General features: G+C 42.0%; 1 long non-coding RNA gene across 2 annotated transcripts in view; it reads right to left on the bottom strand.

Annotated features, from left to right (window-relative positions):
* Positions 1-19,676, bottom strand: part of LOC138302140 (uncharacterized) — an 82,010-nt gene that overhangs the window by 31,350 nt on the left and 30,984 nt on the right. Inside the window, exons 3-5 of one of the 2 annotated variants that reach the window (XR_011205303.1) lie at positions 18,412-18,521; positions 15,266-15,347; positions 2,066-2,733 (exon numbers count right to left, since the gene is read on the bottom strand). This is a non-coding gene — a long non-coding RNA (uncharacterized lncRNA). Of the gene's footprint in view, positions 1-2,065; positions 2,734-15,265; positions 15,348-18,411; positions 18,522-19,676 lie in introns of those variants that run through there. The other variant, XR_011205304.1, reaches the window with a different exon arrangement.

Below are 19,676 nucleotides of genomic sequence, written 5' to 3' on the forward strand. Positions count from 1 at the left end.
ACGGGGTGAAGTGCAGTCTTGGCTTGTCTGTCACAGGTGACTTCCTCAGAGCTATAGACATGGGTCCAGTTTACTAGCAGTTGCATTGTTGAATATAACATGAGTTTCGACATGAAGAGCTCTGCTATACACAGGAACAGTTTGTTTTTGGCTCCTAAATACATCAGTGTTTGCATAATACCTCGGCCTTGAGGTTTACATTATGACCACACAACCAGCAAGATTGGCAAAGCAAGCAAACAGCAGGTAAGGCTGTCCTCCAGGGGCACTACAGAACCTATTAATGCCCATGAACCACCTGGCATATCCCCTGTTAGAAATGGGGTCTTTGGTTGACAGTCAGGTTACCCCCTGTTCAAGCAAGGACCCTCACTCTAGTCAGGGTAAAAGAGAATCACCCTCAGCTAACCCCTGCTTACCCCCTTGGTAGCTTGGCAGAGCAGTAGGCTTAACTTCAGAGTGCTAGGTATAAAGTATTTGTACCATCACACACAGTAACTTAATGAAAACACTACAAAATGACACAACACCGGTTTAGAAAAATAGGAAATATTTATCTAAACAAAACAAGACCAAAACGACAAAAATCCAACATACACAAGTCAAGTTATGAATTTTTAAAGATTAAACTCAAAAATAGCGCTTAGAAACAAAAATGCTTCAATGAGATGTTAACACGGCGTCGTGACGGAGTCGTTCCCAACAAGCCGACACCAGCGGCGCCGGACACGGAGTCGTGTAGACCCCCAAGTACAGTACCTTTGGTGAAGAGTGAAAACAAGCCGATGCGCGAAGTCGGGAATCGCGGCGTCTGTGCGAAACGTTGAATCCGTGCACTTCAAGCGGCGTCGGTCACGACGTGGTGCGGCGACTTCCACAGAGTCGCGGACTTCAGCAGGGCTGCTGCAGCGTCGGGCCTGTGAAGAGCGTCGCGTTCCAGCGAAGGTCACAGCGTCAGGTGCAGACGGCGTCACCGGATTCAGCAGCGGCGTCGGTCTGAAGTCGTCCGAAGTCGATTTCCTTGGATTCCACCAGCTTTCCTTTCAAGGGCCCAGGGACTGGTTAGGGCACCACTTGTCAGAGCAGGAGTCTCTCCAGAGACTCCAGGTGCTGGCAGAGAGAAGTCTTTGCTGTCCCTGAGACTTCAAACAACAGGAGGCAAGCTCTAAATCAAGCCCTTGGAGATTTCTTCACAAGATGGAAGGCACACAAAGTCCAGTCTTTGCCCTCTTACTCTGGCAGAAGCAGCACTGCAGGAAAGCTCCACAAAGCACAGTCACAGGCAGAGCAGCACGTCTTCCTCAGCTATCAGCTCTTCTCCAGGCAGAGCTTCCTCTTGGTTCCAGAAGTGTTTCTGAAGTCTGTAGATTTGGGTGCCCTTCTTATACCCATTTTAGTCTTTGAAGTCACCTTTCTTCAAAGGGGACTCACACCTACTTGTGAAATCCTGCCTTGCCCAGGCAAGTCATCAGACACACAGCAGGGGGTTGGAGCCGGCATTGTCAGAGGCAGGCACAGTCCTTTCAGATGAGAGTGACCACTCCACCCCTCCTTCCTAGCAGAGATGGCTAATCAGGAAATGCAGGTTACACCCCAGCCCCCTTTGTGTCACTGTCTAGTGCGAGGTGAAAAACAACCCAATTGTCAAACTGACCCAGACAGGGAATCCACAAACAAGGCAGTCACAGAATGGTTTAAGCAAGAAAATGCTCACTTTCTAAAAGTGGCATTTTCAAACGCACAATCTTAAAATCAACTTTACTAAAAGATGTATTTTTTAATTGTGAGTTCAGGGACCCCAAACTCCACATGTCCATCTACTCTCTAGGGGAATCTACACTTTAATCATATTTAAAGGTAGCCCCCATATTATCCTATGAGAGAGACAGGCTTTGCAACAGTGAAAAACGAAATTGGCAGTATTTCACTGTCAGGACATATAAACCACATTACTATATGTCCTACCTTATCCATACACTGCACCCTGCCCTTGGGGCTACCTAGGGCCTACCTTAGGGGTGCCTTACATGTAAGAAAAGGGAAGGTTTAGGCTTGGCAAGTGGGTACACTTGCCAAGTCGAATTTACAGTGTAAAAATACACACACAGACACTGCAGTGGCAGGTCTGAGACATGATTACAGAGCTACTTATGTAGGTGGCACAACCAGTGCTGCAGGCCCACTAGTAGCATTTGATTTACAGGCCCTGGCACCTCTAGTGCACTTTACTAGGGACTTAACAGTAAAACAAATATGCCAATCATGGAGAACCAATTACGTACATATTTTAAACAGGAGCACTTGCACTTTAGCACTGGTTAGCAGTGGTAAAGTGCCCAGAGTAACAAAAACAATAAAATCAGAGTCCAGCACACATCAACAACCTGGGGAACAGAGGCAACAAGTTAAGGGAGACCACGCCAAGGATGAAAAGTCTAACAGCCCCTAATGAAGTGATGGCTCCACGTAAACTGATGTCCATGGAGGCTAAGAGTATGTTCTTGAAGCTGAAGGCGGTGATCGCTAGGGAGTAGCTCAACAAGTTAGAAGCCCCTTATGGTAAGGTAGAACGCAATGCTTTGTTGAATAAACTTGGTGGCAGGCTGGAGCAGTGCGCAGAAGAGGATTTCAAGACCAGATCATAAAGGTGCACGTCAGTGGTCTGCAATGCTTCCGGTACCATGGGAGAGTCTGAGGGCTGCTCCAGCAGGAGTAACATTTGCACCAAGGACACTGAGGAGAACAAACAGACCAAAGATAATTGAAGATCTTATGGCACAACCAAGCAGGTCAACATATTCAGTGAATCCTCCTCCCTGAGCTATTCTGAGGTTGTGAGCAGTTTATATTTCGGTATATTGTATATAAAAATATTTTCTGACATAAATATAATTGACATTAATATCATATACAAAAATATCGTCCCATTGGAAGTAGATTCCCTATTATTAAGTACAATGAAACACCATTAATGTAAATGATACGTAGGACACAGTATTTGTCAGATGATGTTCTGGCCACAGTATTCTGGTAGTACACTTGGGAGGGCTTGTTGTGCTTGGTAAGTATCCATTGACTACAACGGCTCGTCACTTAGATTGCTGTGAAGGGGACACTGGTTACCAGAGAAGGGAACATATGATTTGAAGGAACCAGAAAAATTGTATTCCCAGACTTAATTGGTAGAAAACTCCAAAATCCTGCTTAGAGACTGAGAAGACAACGTAAGAACATTTTGTGAAATACCCTATGGCATTCCCAGCGAAAGTCAACGTGCATTTAGCGGGAAGAAATTGCCTCAGTGCTGTGCAAGGCTGCACAAACCTTCCAAAAATAAGAAAAATAAGAACCACATAAATGCTGACAAGAGGTTGGACAGAGGCATTAAACAACAGCGTGGAGATAAATGGATGCCTCAGGTGGAACAGTGAATGATAGAGCAACGCTGGTAGTAAATAAAGTAAAGAGATGCCACGAAGACTCCAGAAAGAACTGTTGAGAATAAATGAAACACTCAGAGCCACTGTATCTCCACACTTCTGACTAATGTTTAGATCCCTGCGAATGGAGGGGGAAGTAAGAATGAAAAATGACTATGTGTTACTGCCTCTACATGGCATGCACAGGGGTAATGAACGGCTTTCCTGCTACAATGTTACTGTCTCAGTTGCAGTGGCTGGAGTAGTAGTAATCCCCTGTGGGGTAATCGCAGTCTTCACTTTGGATTTAGATACTCCGCTATTGGCTGTATAAGGACAAAAGGGTTATAGTTGAGGCTGGGGCTACATTGAGAGATAGGGATTTTAAAGTATGGGAGGAGGGCACGACAAAAGAGCGCAGGATTCACCTACTGCACTCCTAAGCCCTGACAGCTTACTGATAGACCACTCACAAATGTCCTATATGCAACATAATAACAATAAGACACATGGGGGCATATTTACAAGCCCCTAGCACCACCAGAGCATCACTTGTTGTGACGCTCCAGTGGCACTGTGCCATATTCACAAGGTGGAGCTAAGCCACTTTTTGTGGATTAAAGCTGCCTTGTAAATATGGGCCCTGCCGAAGCAGTTCTCTGTGGCAGAGGGGCGTGCAATGGGTGTTGCTGTGGGCGTTTCCACCACAACAGCCATTGTTTTTGATGCCATCCCAGATTTACAAGAATTTGTAAATATGTGGTAGTGCCACACCAGGGGAGGTGTTAGCATGGTGCAATGAAGAGAAATATTTTTATTTCTCCTTGTTTTTGCTTTTTTCATATGTGCTGCATTCTGCAGCACACATAGAAAGAGTAAAACGCCTTCAATGATTGTTTATGTGCAGAAAGATGTCCCTTCCGGCACATAATAATTCAATAACGACGATTTGCCTCTTCTATGTGTGCTGCATTCTGCAGCACACATAGAAGTGGCAAATTGCCTTTGTAGATTGTTTATCTGCAGGAAGGTGTCCTTTCCTGCACATAAACAAACATTCCCTTCAGCTCAGACACCCTTGCACTTTGATATAAGGATGCCTGCGTTGCTGCTGGCAGCTAAACTTAGCACCAGTGCTAGGGGAAACATAGGGGTGTGCCATACTTTGGAAAATAGGGCACGTCCCTGCGTTTCAGAACTGACGCAGCACGGTGCCAGTTCCTTGTAAATCTGGCCCATAAAGTCAGATGTAATAATATACTGGTCGTAAACAGTTCACCAACTTTTTGCTATCACTGTCTGATTTTGTGAACCGACCTACGTATTTTTAGGTTAAATTGCAAAATCCTCAATCGGAGGAAGTCGCACAATGGCATACCTGATGACTGTTTTATTAGTGAGGTCGCAATTTGATACCCTCTGTGATTGGCTGCAAACATACGGACAATGACCTTCAGACAACCACGTCTGTACTTGCATCTCCAAGCAGAATTTTTTTAAGCAACCTCTGTTCCTTAAAAGAACTGGCGCTTCTTTAAAAAATGTAAATGTTTCCCATTTGTAAAAGCATAAAGGTGAGTATGCAGTGAACCAATTGCCCAGTGACTGTTCCACCTCCACTCCAGAGGCTGAAACCATTATTCGTAAACGTGAAGAAGCCCAAAGAGTGAGTCTGGCCAACAAGCGAATCCGTTACCACCTCCTTTGAGGTGTGAGTAACTTACAGTGTTTTTTTTTTTTTTTTTTTACCAGAACCGCAATCACAAACCATGACACTTTGTATATTGACACGCAATTTGGAAGGAATTACTCTTTTACGCACCTTCCACTTTGGGATTCATTAGGTTTCAGAAAGTGTATTTGACTGATAAAATAGGTATTTTACTTCACAAAAGAGTTTTGAACTTGCAAACCCAGTGATTTCGCAAATCGAATAGGTTGCTATTGTCGAATCTTTTAGTATATCTGGCTCATACTGTATGACTTATATACCCTGCAGAGGAGTAGAATTGAATCTGAAGTACAGCTCAAAACCCTTATTCGTAATGTGAGGTGTATGAATCTATATGGCAAAGTTAAGTGGGCAGTGACCTATTGGAAAAGCATAGTATTGACACTTAGGGCCAGATGTAGGTAGCATTTTGCATGGTGCAAACTGCGAAAATCGCAGTTTGTGCATGTAAAATGCACATTGCGATGCTCATTCCCATTTTGCGAGTCGGTACCGACTCACAAAATGGGAATGCGACTCGCAAATAGGAAGGGGTGTCCCCTTCCTATTTGCGACTTGCACCGCAATGCTAAATTGCTTTGTAACCGCGAACGCGGTCGCAAAGCAATTCGCAGTTACCACCAGTGTCACACTGGTGGTAACCCATTCGCAAAAGGGAAGGGGTCCCCATGGGACCCCTTCCCCTTTGGAAATGTGCCAAAAATGTTTTTTCAGAGTAGGCAGTGGTCATACGGACCACTGCCTACTCTGAAAAAACGAAACCAAATGGTTTTGTAATTTTTTTTGTATTGCAACTCGTTTTCCTTTAAGGAAAACGGGCTGCAATACAAAAAAAAAAAAAATCCCTGTGAGTGCAGGGAATCGCTATGGGGTCGCAAAATGCGACCCACCTCATTAATATTAATGAGGTGGTTCTTTGTGACCCCATAGCGATTCGCAGACGGTGTCTGAGACACCGTTCTGCATCCGAATTTGCAATTCGGAAATTGAGAGTCGCACCAACTCTCAATTTCCGAATCGCAAATTCGGTAATTGCTACATCTGGCCCATACTCTCATAACTTGAAAGGGACTTCAACAAACCTATAAGGATTTTGGTGATAACCCAAGAAAAAAAAACACAAAGACCCTCCTGCTCTCTCCAATTTCAGATGAATACCTCATAGGCAATATCAATTATTTACACATTTATTATCTTCTTATAATACATTATTATTGACACTCTAAAGATTCACCTATCTCATCAAGATTATTTTCACCAATCAATAGGGGCTCCACAGATATACTTCCTTACGGAGTACACATTCCAGAGGAGCCATTACAATGATAGACCTCTGTGTGTTTTGTGACAGATAGAAAAGTCATGGCTAAGAGATAGAGGACATGCACTTAATTGTATACGACAGTGCAGCTGGTCACCTTCTGAGTTTAGTATATGTTTCGATCTTCAGTCATCTTAGCTTTCAAGAAGACATAACAATTTGGAAATGTGTTCCGTTCAGAGACTCGCTGATTCAATAACATCACAGAAAAAAATTAAAATAGGCCTACAACCATTGATAGGTGCATGACGAGATCGGGTAAAACCTTGATGTAGTTTGAACTTCTGCTCTAAGAGCTGACTTGGGGTGGTAGGGGACGGGGGAGATGAAACATCATGCCTGAAAGACTGCTCAGGTAAAGATAGTCACTTGCTTATACGTCACAAACACCATCACTCAGGCAGGGGATCAATAGCTGAGCTAGACTTGATCTGGAAGCTGCAATGAGCTCGTAGCATGCGGCCATTCTGAATCAAAGCATGCAAGTGGCCACCTTGAAAGGGTGTGCTTACAAGGTTAAGCTTAAAATTGAGTGCTGATCCTGACAACGAATGTCTGAGTGGGATGTAAAGCAGAAAAAGTATTGCCCTCTCCAGACAACAGGTCGAAGGCATGAGCTGAAGAGTAACTTATTTTTGTACTGTAATGACAAATTGCACTCAAATACACATTCTGGTATTCACAACCGGGACAGTACTGAGAACACTGCCTTCCACTAACACCTTGGAGCTACCACATACTTCATAACATTGAACACAGTAAACATTGAACAACTGAGGGATTCCTCCAATTCATCACATTTATTGCTTACTGCATTTTTCTTAAGCAGCTTCATTGAAATGTACCCTCATGAAGCTGTATACTATGGAATAAAAAGTGCTGGGCCCAGGATGGAGACACTGTAAATTGGAAACAACGACAATTGCTTCTAAAACCATGTAATGCGCTGCACAGGCCATACTTAAGACAAGACACAGAACTATTTTCTCTCTGGGCCACATTAAAAGTATTGTCACGGCTAGCAGTGAGAGCGGAAATGGTGCATTCCCATAACTACTATGTGACTAGTACACTTTGGACCTGACAACATACTTTGTCATATGGGAATTCTCGTCTGATGGCACGTTAAAAACTTCCAGTGCCAATTGGGAGATAACACTTGCCATGTACAACCTGCTACCATGTGCAGATCCCGGGCTCCCTAAAACATGAAACAGTATATACACAACAGATTCACAATATACAGCTGGAAACTAAGTCTGGGATGTTGCTTAAAGATCTGTACTTGTTGCAGCCACTAAGGCCAGTAGTGATGTAAAAACACTCCAGACCATTCAGGAAGCACGTATAGCACTGAAACACAAGATTGACAGCTATCATTGAAGTTAACCCTCTAAGGTCATGATTATTGCACCTCCTAAATAATGATACTCCAGGAAATTTTATTTATCGGGTTCAATAGGTAGCACCTATTACTAGTTTTCAGAGAATATGCTGATTTTGGTGTTTCATGCACTAACGAAGGTTGAGATATTTAATATAGCTGATAATTATTGTACGTGTTAAATACCTCTCAACTCATATTTCTGACCCGTGCGCAAACACGGGATTGCACATGGATCAGAATACACCAACCCCCTTGCAATCAGGCCCTCAGACATGGAGGAAACACTATAGTATCTTCGGTATAGGGCTGAAGATGCTGAAGGCTGCTCCAGAAGCAACACCATGTGAATGGTAGGCCCTCTGAAAATGCATGGGACCCATCAGTAGAGTTAGTTCTGGAAGAGCGGCTTAGCACTATAGTGGCTCTGAAGGGTCCCTCCAAACGTTTCATAGTAAAAAGGGCACATAAATCTCCACTGACACCTTTGTTCATATCCTGACCAGTCATTGTGCAACTCTTGAATTTCAGAATGATAAATGATACTTCAGAGAACAAGAGATTTTGGCTCTATACATTATGAGAATACCACAGTATATCTTTTTCTGATTACAATTTAGTGGGCAACATAAAAGGATTACTGATCTGCACGTGAAGAAAAGATTCCTTGAAATGGGATTCAAATATATGCTGTTTTCAGAAGGAAAGCACACTTTTCCAAACCTGCTAAGGAAGCACTAGATTGGCAGATTGACATGTTACTGATCACAGAACAAGAAATGTGGCTATTGTAAAATCAAAGGCCAAAGAACAGGAAGCATTGCTGGAAGATTACCAATCTTAAACAGCGTTTAGGCAGAAAGGGATAAGGTAACAGTTATTAAGAAGATAAGAGAGATGCAAAAGATTCATCAACAGACCATGGAACTGACCCAGAGATACATTCCACTATCTCAGGTTCTGGGACACAAATGTCTGAGGCTACACATGGTAGGCCTAATATATTTCCAACGACTGCTGAAGATATAATCTAGAACCATCCAATTCGTTAATAGATAGCTGCTTGGTTCCTTATATTGGAATGATAGATAGATCACATGATGTCAACCATAGTAAGATGTCCTAGTCCTACTGACCCTCCCAACATTTCTGAACTTTGATAACTGCTTTTGATATCAGGCTACTCTACATGATGTTAGCCTTGTATCATGACCTAATGTTGTACCAAAATAGCAGCTTTTCCAACTTTCAGATACAAAATTTAATTGTTGGTTTGGGAGAATTGGGCCAGGAAACAATGGACCCAGCTCAAGGAGGTATGGTGTCCTTGAACACATTTTCTGGGTTATTTTTAGAGGTGTGACCCAACTCCTACCAACTCCTTTCAACTGCATAACATTTTAGGTAAGCATAGTGGGATCCTAAGAACCATGATGTTTTGTTATATGGAATTTCAAGAGAAGTACTTCAAAATTACCCAAGCAGCCGAGAGCATATTAGTTCATAACTACCATTTTGTGTTTCGTATTGTGCCCAGGGACATACATAGCCTGTTTTGTTCTCTTGCTTCTGGTGTTTTAACTTCACTCCCATGCAAGGATTCACAAGTGACAAACCCAGAGTCTGCAGCTAGACGTTTACGGATTTTGTACCTCTTTCAAGTTTTTGTTCTTCTAATTTGAAAACTGTGCACCTATTAATCTGTTTCCATCTCTTTCAAGTATATTCTAATTTAAAGCTTTATATGAAGAAATATGTAATAATCATGTATATTGTAGACATTAATATTTTCCCATTATCGCCGACGGTTGATGTTCAATGGATAAAATACTCATTATACCCTGATAAGTTAGAATGTCAAGGGCATGAAGGGACATATATTTAAACAAGAAGAATAAGTAATGGCAGAATTGTATACACTATAGGGCCTAATTAAGAGCCCTTAGTGCCATCTACTGAAACATTGTCTTCATTTTTTTATGCTAATGTTTCGTTAAATGGCCGAAATCCACGGGCCATATTTACAAAGTGGCACAATGCATGCATTGCGCCACTTTGTAAGCCTTTGCGCTACATTATGCCTACGCCAGGCATAATGTATGCAAAGGGGGAGTTCCTCCAAAAAACACAGCGCAAGGAAATCTAACAGAACGCCTTGCGTCAATTTATTGGGCACTTTTAACGCCTACTCAGAGTAGGTGTTAAGAGGGCACACCATTGTTTATAATGGACCGCTAAATACTCTGCAGGAGTAGTTCCAAAATGTTGACGCTGTTCCAGCAGAGTACATCAATTGCGTCATAAACAAATACGCTATTGCCCCTTACCCTGCACTACGGTGCGCTGTATTTTAAATATGGCACACATGGTGGCGGTAGGGGGCGGTAAAGGGTGCAAGAAAAGGAGAACTGCATTGTGTGCATCGCCACTTTTCTTAAATATGCCCCTATGTATTTTGTCCTGCCTCTATTTACTTAGTGGACTGAAAGATAATTAAATTTCAAGGTTTCATCCTCCAAGGCAGACAAGAGAGTCGAAGACCCTCACGGCAGGCACAATTCTTAAACATTTGTAAATCAGCTTGAAAACAAGAGTCTATTTGTCTGAATTTGCATTCCTTAAAGAAGATATAGAGGTACCTCGATTGAGGTAACTGCTGCAGCAGTGGTTGGCACAATGCAAATAGCAAGACAGTGGGGAACAGGATGCCATTCATGGTATTGCTATTCTGTATTCTCTTTTGAACTGCACGTGTGCTATGTCTATTTAAGAGTACTCACATATCCAAAAAAGAATGGCTTTTTAAAATGAGCTTTCATGTTTAAGGCTCATCTGCCAGAAGTATTATGTATCAGAATAGTGTATACAGAAAATTCATCTGACGTAAATATAGTTTCCTAAATATAATTAATAAAAATAAAGCCAGCACAGATTTTCTTTTGTTAAGTCCCACGAGGCAATAGTATTGTGTAGGATATTTAGGACATATTATTTAATACCAGACGATATTTTGACTGCTGGTCTGATAGCACGCCACCAAGAGCATTCAGTGCTCATGAACCTTAAGATTTAAGATTCTGTCTGAGATAGTCCTAAATGTAAACTCGAGCAAGTGCCAACAATCTGTTTGAGGAGGTAATCATGACATTACAACTCTTTTTCTGTAAGTGTTGATAATAGTAGCAACAGGCAATACTATACAACTGAGATATAGGCACAAGTATTTTTCTGTAGTGTGTTGCTGTATCAGAGCATATAGCAAGATCTCTTTATGTATAAAGCATTGCATTACACAAGATTATATAACTAAGATATAAGCACAGTTCGTGTTCTGTAATGTGTTTGTTTACTGTATTAGGCATAGAGCAAGATATCATTAAATAAAAAAAAGCATTGCATTAGGCAAGACTATATAACTGAGATATAAGCACACTTCTTGCTCTGGTGTAATGTGTTATTAGTGGATCAGGACAAATAGAAAGACATCATTACACGTAGAGCATTGCGCCAGGCAATAGTGTACAACTGAGATAGAGGCACAATTATTTTTCTGTATTGTGTTATTACTGTCTCAGGACCTATAGCAAGATCTCATGACATAAAAAGCATTGCATAAGGCAACGGAATATAAATGAGATGTAAGCACAATTCTTGATCTTTAATGTTTTATTGTTGTTATCAGAACATATAGAAAGATCTCTTTACTTATAAAGCATTGCATTAGGCAAGTGTATAAACTGAGATATAAGCACAATTCTTGTTCTGTAATGTGGCATTAGTGGATCAGGACATAAAGCAAGATGTCATTACATTTAGAGCATTGCATAAGGCAAGACTATACAACTGGGATGGAAACATCAGCAATGTAAGAAACTTCAAGGTTACTAACATAGGACCATATAGAGATCACGTATGAAAATAGAAGGGAGATAGTAAATCATCAATGGTTAGGTGTCCTAATAGAAGCAATAGATTACTATAATCTGATGAGAGCATTTTATGATAGTAGGCATTCAGATGTAGATGCAAGGAATGTGCTGCTGTCAGGTCAAGGTTGCTGAAAGCCATACTGCTTCAACGGTCTGGGTTAGGTAAGAGGTTCTTGTTGACATACTCTTTGAAAGGGACCAGATAGCCATGAAGGACACAGGCCACATACTATGGCAGTGATATTATGTATGGTTATCCCATTTTAATCCACGATAGGTCACAGGATGTGAGGAAGAAGGCATCCACTTATGTGCTAATGAAAATTTGGTTGCATGATGCAATGTGTGGCAAGTTTACTCCATCAAGAAACTAACATGGGTGGTATCTGGTACCTAGTAGGACATTTAGTGTATCCCCTGGCACTTGTACTGAGATGTTATTGTTACTCATGAACAGAACATCTTTCCAATAGAGCTCGACATATGATCAAGTCCACCTGACTTGCAAGGTGCCACTCTTTGTCACAGCCCTACTAACAATTAAAATAAAGTTGGGGTACTTGTTATACATTCTTGCTAGTGGCAAATATCATGTGTAAAATAGGTGTTATTTTTATGCTTAACCCAAGTGAAAAAGATAGTTGCACTGATTCTGATTTTCTGCCAGTTCCCCAGCAGTACAATTTTTGCTAAGTCTCTCTTCTGTTTCTACATATACTGTGGAGGGAGTCTGTCTGCAGCATCTTTTGCCTTAGAAAGTCCTGACAGCACTATTAAAGTTGGAAGGTCGTGTAATAGTTTCTTCATTTGTGTGAGTCCTAAAACCTTTCAACCACCCACCAGGGTGAACGACCGAGGAACATAATTGTGTGTAACTCTATATTTCGGCCTCTAGGCTTGAAAACATCTATCTGCATCTTACAAACGTGGTGGAGGTTATTGCTTGTTTATATTTACATCTGATTTTGAGGCCTCCGGCACTCGAACCATTAAAGTCCAGCCTCAGCAATAACACCCACATAAGGAGGGTAAATCAGGGTCATAAAATTCATATAGTAAGAAAATGTGGAATAAGTACATAAGTACAGAAAAAAACAATCTTATTTGTTATGATGTGAAAAGAAATGGAAGGAGGAATAGTGAGAAAGCACCCGAACTTCATCAAGACGGTGGTTTTAGTATGAAGCAGCGAGGCGCTAGAATCCCCTACCGACATGGAGAGCACCCATCCATGATTATTAAGTAATCGGTGTTTCTCTGTAGGTGAAACCGGGTGCAAAGAGGCATCAGCAGGAGTCACCTTCTCCTAGTACAGCTCACGGCCCAAAACCTCTGTCAGCTAAGGCCTCGACAGTACAGGGTGGATCAGAGGATATGTGGGCCACTTTCAAGTGATGTGCATCTTTGCGAAGTCGGTCACATTATCTCACATCCCAAGCTTCAACAGATTATGGAAGAGCTGTGCAAGTCGTCCACTAGTGGTATGTAAACCAAGGGCAAATCCCACTTGAGCTCATTTTTGTGCCTCAGTGCAAGCCCTGTGAATATTAAGATTGTAATCTTCACTTGAATTACGACGTAGGGTGCATACTTTGGTATGCTGATGGAGAAGTTAGAAGTGAACTATGATTCTGATTCTTGCCAAGAAAAGTGTTCAGAAACTTTGAGGATGACATATATGTTGGGGGTAGAATATTGACGAAACGTAGTATTCTTACCGCCAACATAATATCCCTCTAAAAAATTTAAAAATTGGCAGACCATAGTTTGGCAACGACAGAGACTACTCTATCTTTGTTGTGGTCAAACTTATCTGATGGATTAAGGGTCATACGAGAATTGGCTATGTGTCTGCCTACCCAATTTAGAAAGGCTGACATAAAGCGTTTTTTTAATGCCTGTCACCGCTAGAAAAACCCCGGTGGAAAGGGGCAGTAAAAACATAAAATGCCTCCCTTGAAATGGGAGATAACTTCTATGGCATAGGGGGATTTTCTTTTTCTATTTTGAAAAACAAAATCCCACTTTAGGGTTTTATTTTTGAAAATTAAAACAACCCTGTAACTTTGCCATATGGCTCCATCACGTTTGACGGAGCCATTCATCAAAGTTACATTGCATTCATGGGAACTGCCTTGATGGCGGTTTCTGTGAATGCTAGAAATATCTGTCAGCCCAGTAAACAATTTCTAAATTCTGTTGTTGGGTCCTCTGCTAGGGCGATGGAGAAATTTACTCCATTGCACTGGTGGAGGATGACCCAAACTCCAGAATATAAATCTGGACCTTTTAAATCTACTAATTAAACTGGCTTCTTATGAGAAATTTTTGATAATCTTAAATTACAATGAAATGGTGCCAAATCCTTCCAAATTATGTCACCAGCTAACAGAAGTTTCATGCATATCTAGCAGCACTTTTTAATTAGCTTCAGAGGTTTCCCGCTTGCATGAATTATGGGCTACAGGGAGCAACAGCCCATGCATTTGCTTTTTTCACTACTGCTCCAACTGAACTTGAGGTGTCCCAGTTTCCAGCACCATCCAATGCCACCCACCAGCACCTGGAGACCGTATGTAGGACTATAGGGTGACATAATTTTCAGCTTCACACTATCCTGTCTAAGGATCATCCGAGAGCTTCAAATCATAATAGGGTGCTTCCTGAGAGTTTAAACTTTGCCTCAGTAAACTGGGTGAGGTCAGGAAACTTCAACAGCTTTTCAACTCTGCCAGAGTGCACAGATGTGGTAAAACCCTTAACTCAATGTCAAGAGACTGGTAGTCTGAAGGAATAATAGGGCGAAGGAGGGCAATGCTATATCATTATGTGCCTGAGGAACTGTCTTTAGAAGACTGACACAGTGGTCAATGGTCCCACTCTTCTGTGTCATGAGTACACAGAAAAATATTTTTTAAAGGGTGCAACCCCTCATCGACATTATGTGACATGCTGCATCAAAGGAACGCTCCGTTCTCAGTACCATAATCGTGCAAGATGGGCTCATCTGGAGTGCTTTATATTTTTGTTTTCTATGTATCAGAGCCTCTTCTAATCTTTCAAGGGTCTTGAGATAGAACTAATTAAAATTATATTGGGGTATGTATTCATGAGACTACTTTATTTTGTAAACTAAACTGCCCCATGCTATCTTAAAAGCAGACAAAGGAGTGGGAAAAGTGGTACTTATTACAATACTTCCATCTCTACCTTATGTAAGTCATCATGGTTCAGGAGCCCTACTATATGTTCTAGGTCATAATCGCCAAGTGGAAAGAAGTACAGTAGAACTAATGTTTCACTTTAATTCTATCCGAGTTTCCTGTGGGAATGAAAAACAGGAACAAACACATTGCCCATTATGACCTGGAGTAAATAGCAAAATGGATTGCACTAACTTCAATCCACCATACACCACACCACACTCATGTAGTCCAAGCCCTCTGCAAATCGTGTCACACAGTGTTTCCTACTGCTTACCTATTTCTCTGTAATCTCTCACTGCTGGTGACAGGAGTTATAACACCCTGGCCACACCACACCTTGCACTGTAGGTGATATACTGCGTGGAAGGGAGAAAGACAATAATTAATCCACATTGAGTACTGGTCCTCCTTGATTTAGGTGTCTGATGTTATTATTTTCCATTCAAACCATTGTATATCACTTATCTGGAATTAATGGTATTGTATTGTGGCGAGGGTTGCCTCCTTTTTTTTGATGACCTCCACAGAAAGAGACTGACCAGGGAGTAAAATCCGACCGTGGTGGCAACCCTAATTGTGGGGTCATGCATACCCTTTGCTATTACATTTGAGTTTAACTTATTAAATGGGATATTCCTGACTATCCATTGGTAAAATTATGCTGCAGTAAAATTTCCTTATTTAAGGCACCCTTGACTACTTTCCACTCATTTTTAAAGGGCGCCCAGAGGGCAGGTAGGGTTTGTCACAAAGGAAAAAAGGTGGAGATATTTGAAAAGGGAATTTTTGGCAAAAACACAATGGAATTCTTGAGGATAAAAGAAGGGTAGGCCCTAGAATTAGTAGTGATTAAAGACCGATTGAATGGTTTACCCATGTCATACCTACAATTTAGAGCACGTACAAAAGCTTAAGGGAAAAAACAAAGAACGTGCTTATTGTGTGTGGCAAGACATGACTAGAAACAAGGGTGGTTGCTCAAGGCTGTGAAAGTTTATTATGAAAGAAAGGTGAAAGGCCCTTACACCCTTTTGTTGGAAAGGATCAGAAGGCAACAATATATATGCAGAGCCAGTCCCACACAGTGTTGTTTGATCCGGAGCGCCATCACCTCTAGAAAGAGGGTAAATGATATTGGTAGACTGGCCTGCTGCTCTCCCACTACCGTGCCTGAAGTGTAGAAGTGTAGCAAAGCAGTGTGAAATGGCTATTAATTTCAGACTCTGTGAATGTCAGTATATCCATTACAAATTAAAAGCTCATATTTCAGGCCAAGGCTAATGTTCTGCTCAAGGACATGACAAGCTTTTGTTTGGGGGATTTACACTTAATAACATTTATAAGTCGGCATTTGACACCAATGTGTGTGTGTTTGGAGAAATTGGCAATTTGATGTTTGCGGACAAAATAGTTGAATTATTGAAAAATGTTAAAAATGGATATTTGAACACGCTGAGTTCGTGAGGGACGCTGGTGAACTTAGCTTCTTGATACCAGAAAACGTTTACTTTTAAGGCTATTGTGTTAGACCTGATTATAAGCATTTTATCATCTATGTAGATAGATTTTTTTGTGATTATATTATTGCTGCTGTTGTCTGAGTCCTGAGATTGTAAGCCTGATGTAACGTGTTCTGATCCTGTGAAGTCTTTGAAAATTGAGTGATAGCACTGCTGAGCCTGTCCAATTTTCGACGTCTCGTGTCAATTAACTGTTACTGTGAGATTTATATTACTTTTGTTTTTTCCATTCTGCCCCATACTAGTAGATTCTAAGACATAAACATATGACTGGGAATCTATTACGAAGGGGCAGTTTGGAAAATGAAAGGAAATGGCATGTGGAAATGAAGATATTTTTAGTTGTTTGGACTGCATGTGTTTATTTTATGTTTTTTGGCAAAACTATATGCTTATTGTAACCATTAAAAGCCTGGGCACATGGCTTGAAATAAGATTAATGCTACAGAGATCCAAGTGGGCAAGGGGTCCCCTCCATGTACTTCTCAAGGGGGCCCTTCAAGTTTCATTACACCACTGCCTTGAGTCAGTGTAACCCTCCTACATACACACATTTCCGCTTATTGCCTGTGTTACAGACACCTTGTAGGCTCTTTAATTGGTGGGCTGACTTTGAGACATGGAAGGGGCTCACAGTCTCTGTCTCACACATATAAACACAATCTCTCGCTCAACAAGTTTTGGTCACTACCAGTTTTGTTGCTCTCAGTCCAAGGCTGGGCAGGCACAGGGGCTTGTCATGTAGAGATCAGTACCCCAATGTGACAAGCAATGCCACAGACCATTGGCGGTGATGCACAAGCATGGGTGGCGGCTTGTGCCCTTTGAAAGTGGTGGGGCGAGTGACGTGCCTCACCACTTTGCCCAAAGTAAACCACCCCACCCTCCAGTAGCCCAAATAACACGATCTATAAAATAAACACACCTACATGCATTACACTCTTACATGGATTACACACACATGCATTACACATTTTGAAAAAAGGCACTTACCCATGGGTGGCATGTCATCCTCTGTGTTCATCTATTCTCCAATAGAGGAAGAGCTCCTCTAACCAATCCAGACACTGCTCTCACGCTATTAACCAGCATGAGAGCGACACCTGAATTGGATGGAGCGGCCTGGCTGGATGTTCCTTCATGCCCTGGAGGCCTGTGCTTGGACTCCACTCACTTGTCTTAAGACAGCTGAATGGAGAGCTTCAAAGTTTGCATGTCACTTTGGCCGGCACAAAACAGCCAGACAAATTGACCTGAGCACTTTGGAGCATCCAGTCCAGGCACTGCTCAAGTCCTGACATGTCCAGCATGTGCACTGCACAGAAAAAATAAAATGGCAATGGCATTTTTTCATTGCCACTCTATTTTTTCCTCAGTAGTTTGCAGCAGGAGGAGGGTGTGACACTCCTCCACCCCCAAGAAGAAACCACCGCTGTGTCCAGGTATGGCAAGGTGCTGAAGGGGCTCTAGCAAAGCACTACAATTCCTCTCAGTGGACCAGAGACAACACCGGCTGCCGAGATACAATATCAGATGTCAGGAGTGCAGATATAACCCCGCTCTGCTTTCACTGGACTCGCTCTATGCTGCTCTCCCTGACACTGAGTCGCACAGGAGGCCGAGGAAGTTAGGAAAATAAAAACCTTGCTCTCCACATGGGGAAGCTCAGAATATAGCACCTCCATTATTGCCGAAGCTGGGATAAAGGCACTCAGCCTCATTTGGGCCATGCTTCTGCACATTGAGATGTTAAGGGCCCTGGTAAAGCGTGGGGCGTGCGGCAAAGCTATCTCCAGCTGCACCTCCTTGTAATGGTCCTGATCCTCCTGTCTAAAATTGGTGGCAGAAGATTTTGGATAAATAACTGCCAAAGCATTGGTAAGCACCTCACACACCTTACCTGCTGGCGTCTGGAGACTTTCTTTGCATCCCGTCAGGGCAGCATACAGTAGTTCTTATCCTTGTGTTCTTGACATGTTTAAACTGAATCTAGGCCATTCCGCCAACTTTCTGTGAAGTGGAAATAAAGGAATTGGAAAAATTCCAAAAACTACAGACTGTTCACAACATGAATTTCTAATTCTTTTGGACTTGTGAGTCACAATGAGTCCTTGCACATCAATAGTGACATTCAGACACAACTTAGATCCTCTCTCTACTAAAGCTACAAATGTAAATTCTGTTAAACGTGAAGGACACGCTGCTCAAGTAGTATTCCTGCACAAAACTTGTACAAGGCTGATTGTAGTGGCCAAAATGTGCCATGGTGGGATAACTTGTTTATATATTAACAAGCATTTGCAATGTAATTCGTCTTGCTTTAGCGAGAGTTAGAGTTGTTGGTGTTGTAAATGATAATGACAATGTCACCTTTGGGACCTTAGAAATATTTAGCCATGCAGCACATTAAACCTTTATCAGGAAAAAAACTGTGTCTGTGCATTCCTTCATACACTTGGCATTGGACTGTAATGGTCCGAACAGCTCCTTTTGAGCTCCATAGTAAAAATAGCATTTGGAAGAAACATGGTCATGTAACTATATAGTCAGTCCCAGAGGGCATAATCACATAAAAAACACAGCATGGCAAAGAACATTGAAGTGTAACCCTATAATCAGCCCCTTGAGTGCATAGAGCAGCGGTTCCCAATCTGTGGTCCGGAGACCCTTGAGGGTCTGCGAAGCCTTCTCAGGGGGTCTGCGACTGCTTAGAAAATAAAAAAATAAAAAGAATATTGACCAATTAGGTCCCAAGCTTCCAGTAATGACTCAGTGGGGCGTCCCCAGATTCCAATGATGATTCAGTGGGGGTCCCTGGGGTCCATTAATGACAAAGTGGGGGTCCACAGAAGTCGAAAGGTTGGGCACCACTGGCATAGAGTATTACACATTTTCAAGCCTAGCAGGCCTTTTAAATATTATTTAATTGTGGAGTCAGCGGCGAAAGGGTGCAGTGCCGCAGGTAGTTACTAGATGTCCGTTGTAGGAAAACGCCTTTCATGGCATGGTTACCACCTAACTTTTTGCCTTTTGTTGATGCTAGTTATGATTGAGTGTGCTGGGACCCTGCTAATCAGGCCCCAGTACCAGTGTTCTTTCCCTAAACTGTACCTTTGTCTCCACAATTGGCACAGCCCTGGCACACAGATAAGTCCCTTGTAAGTG

Source organism: Pleurodeles waltl, chromosome 6, assembly GCF_031143425.1.
Source record: "Pleurodeles waltl isolate 20211129_DDA chromosome 6, aPleWal1.hap1.20221129, whole genome shotgun sequence".
NCBI classification, from domain to species: Eukaryota; Metazoa; Chordata; class Amphibia; order Caudata; family Salamandridae; genus Pleurodeles; species Pleurodeles waltl.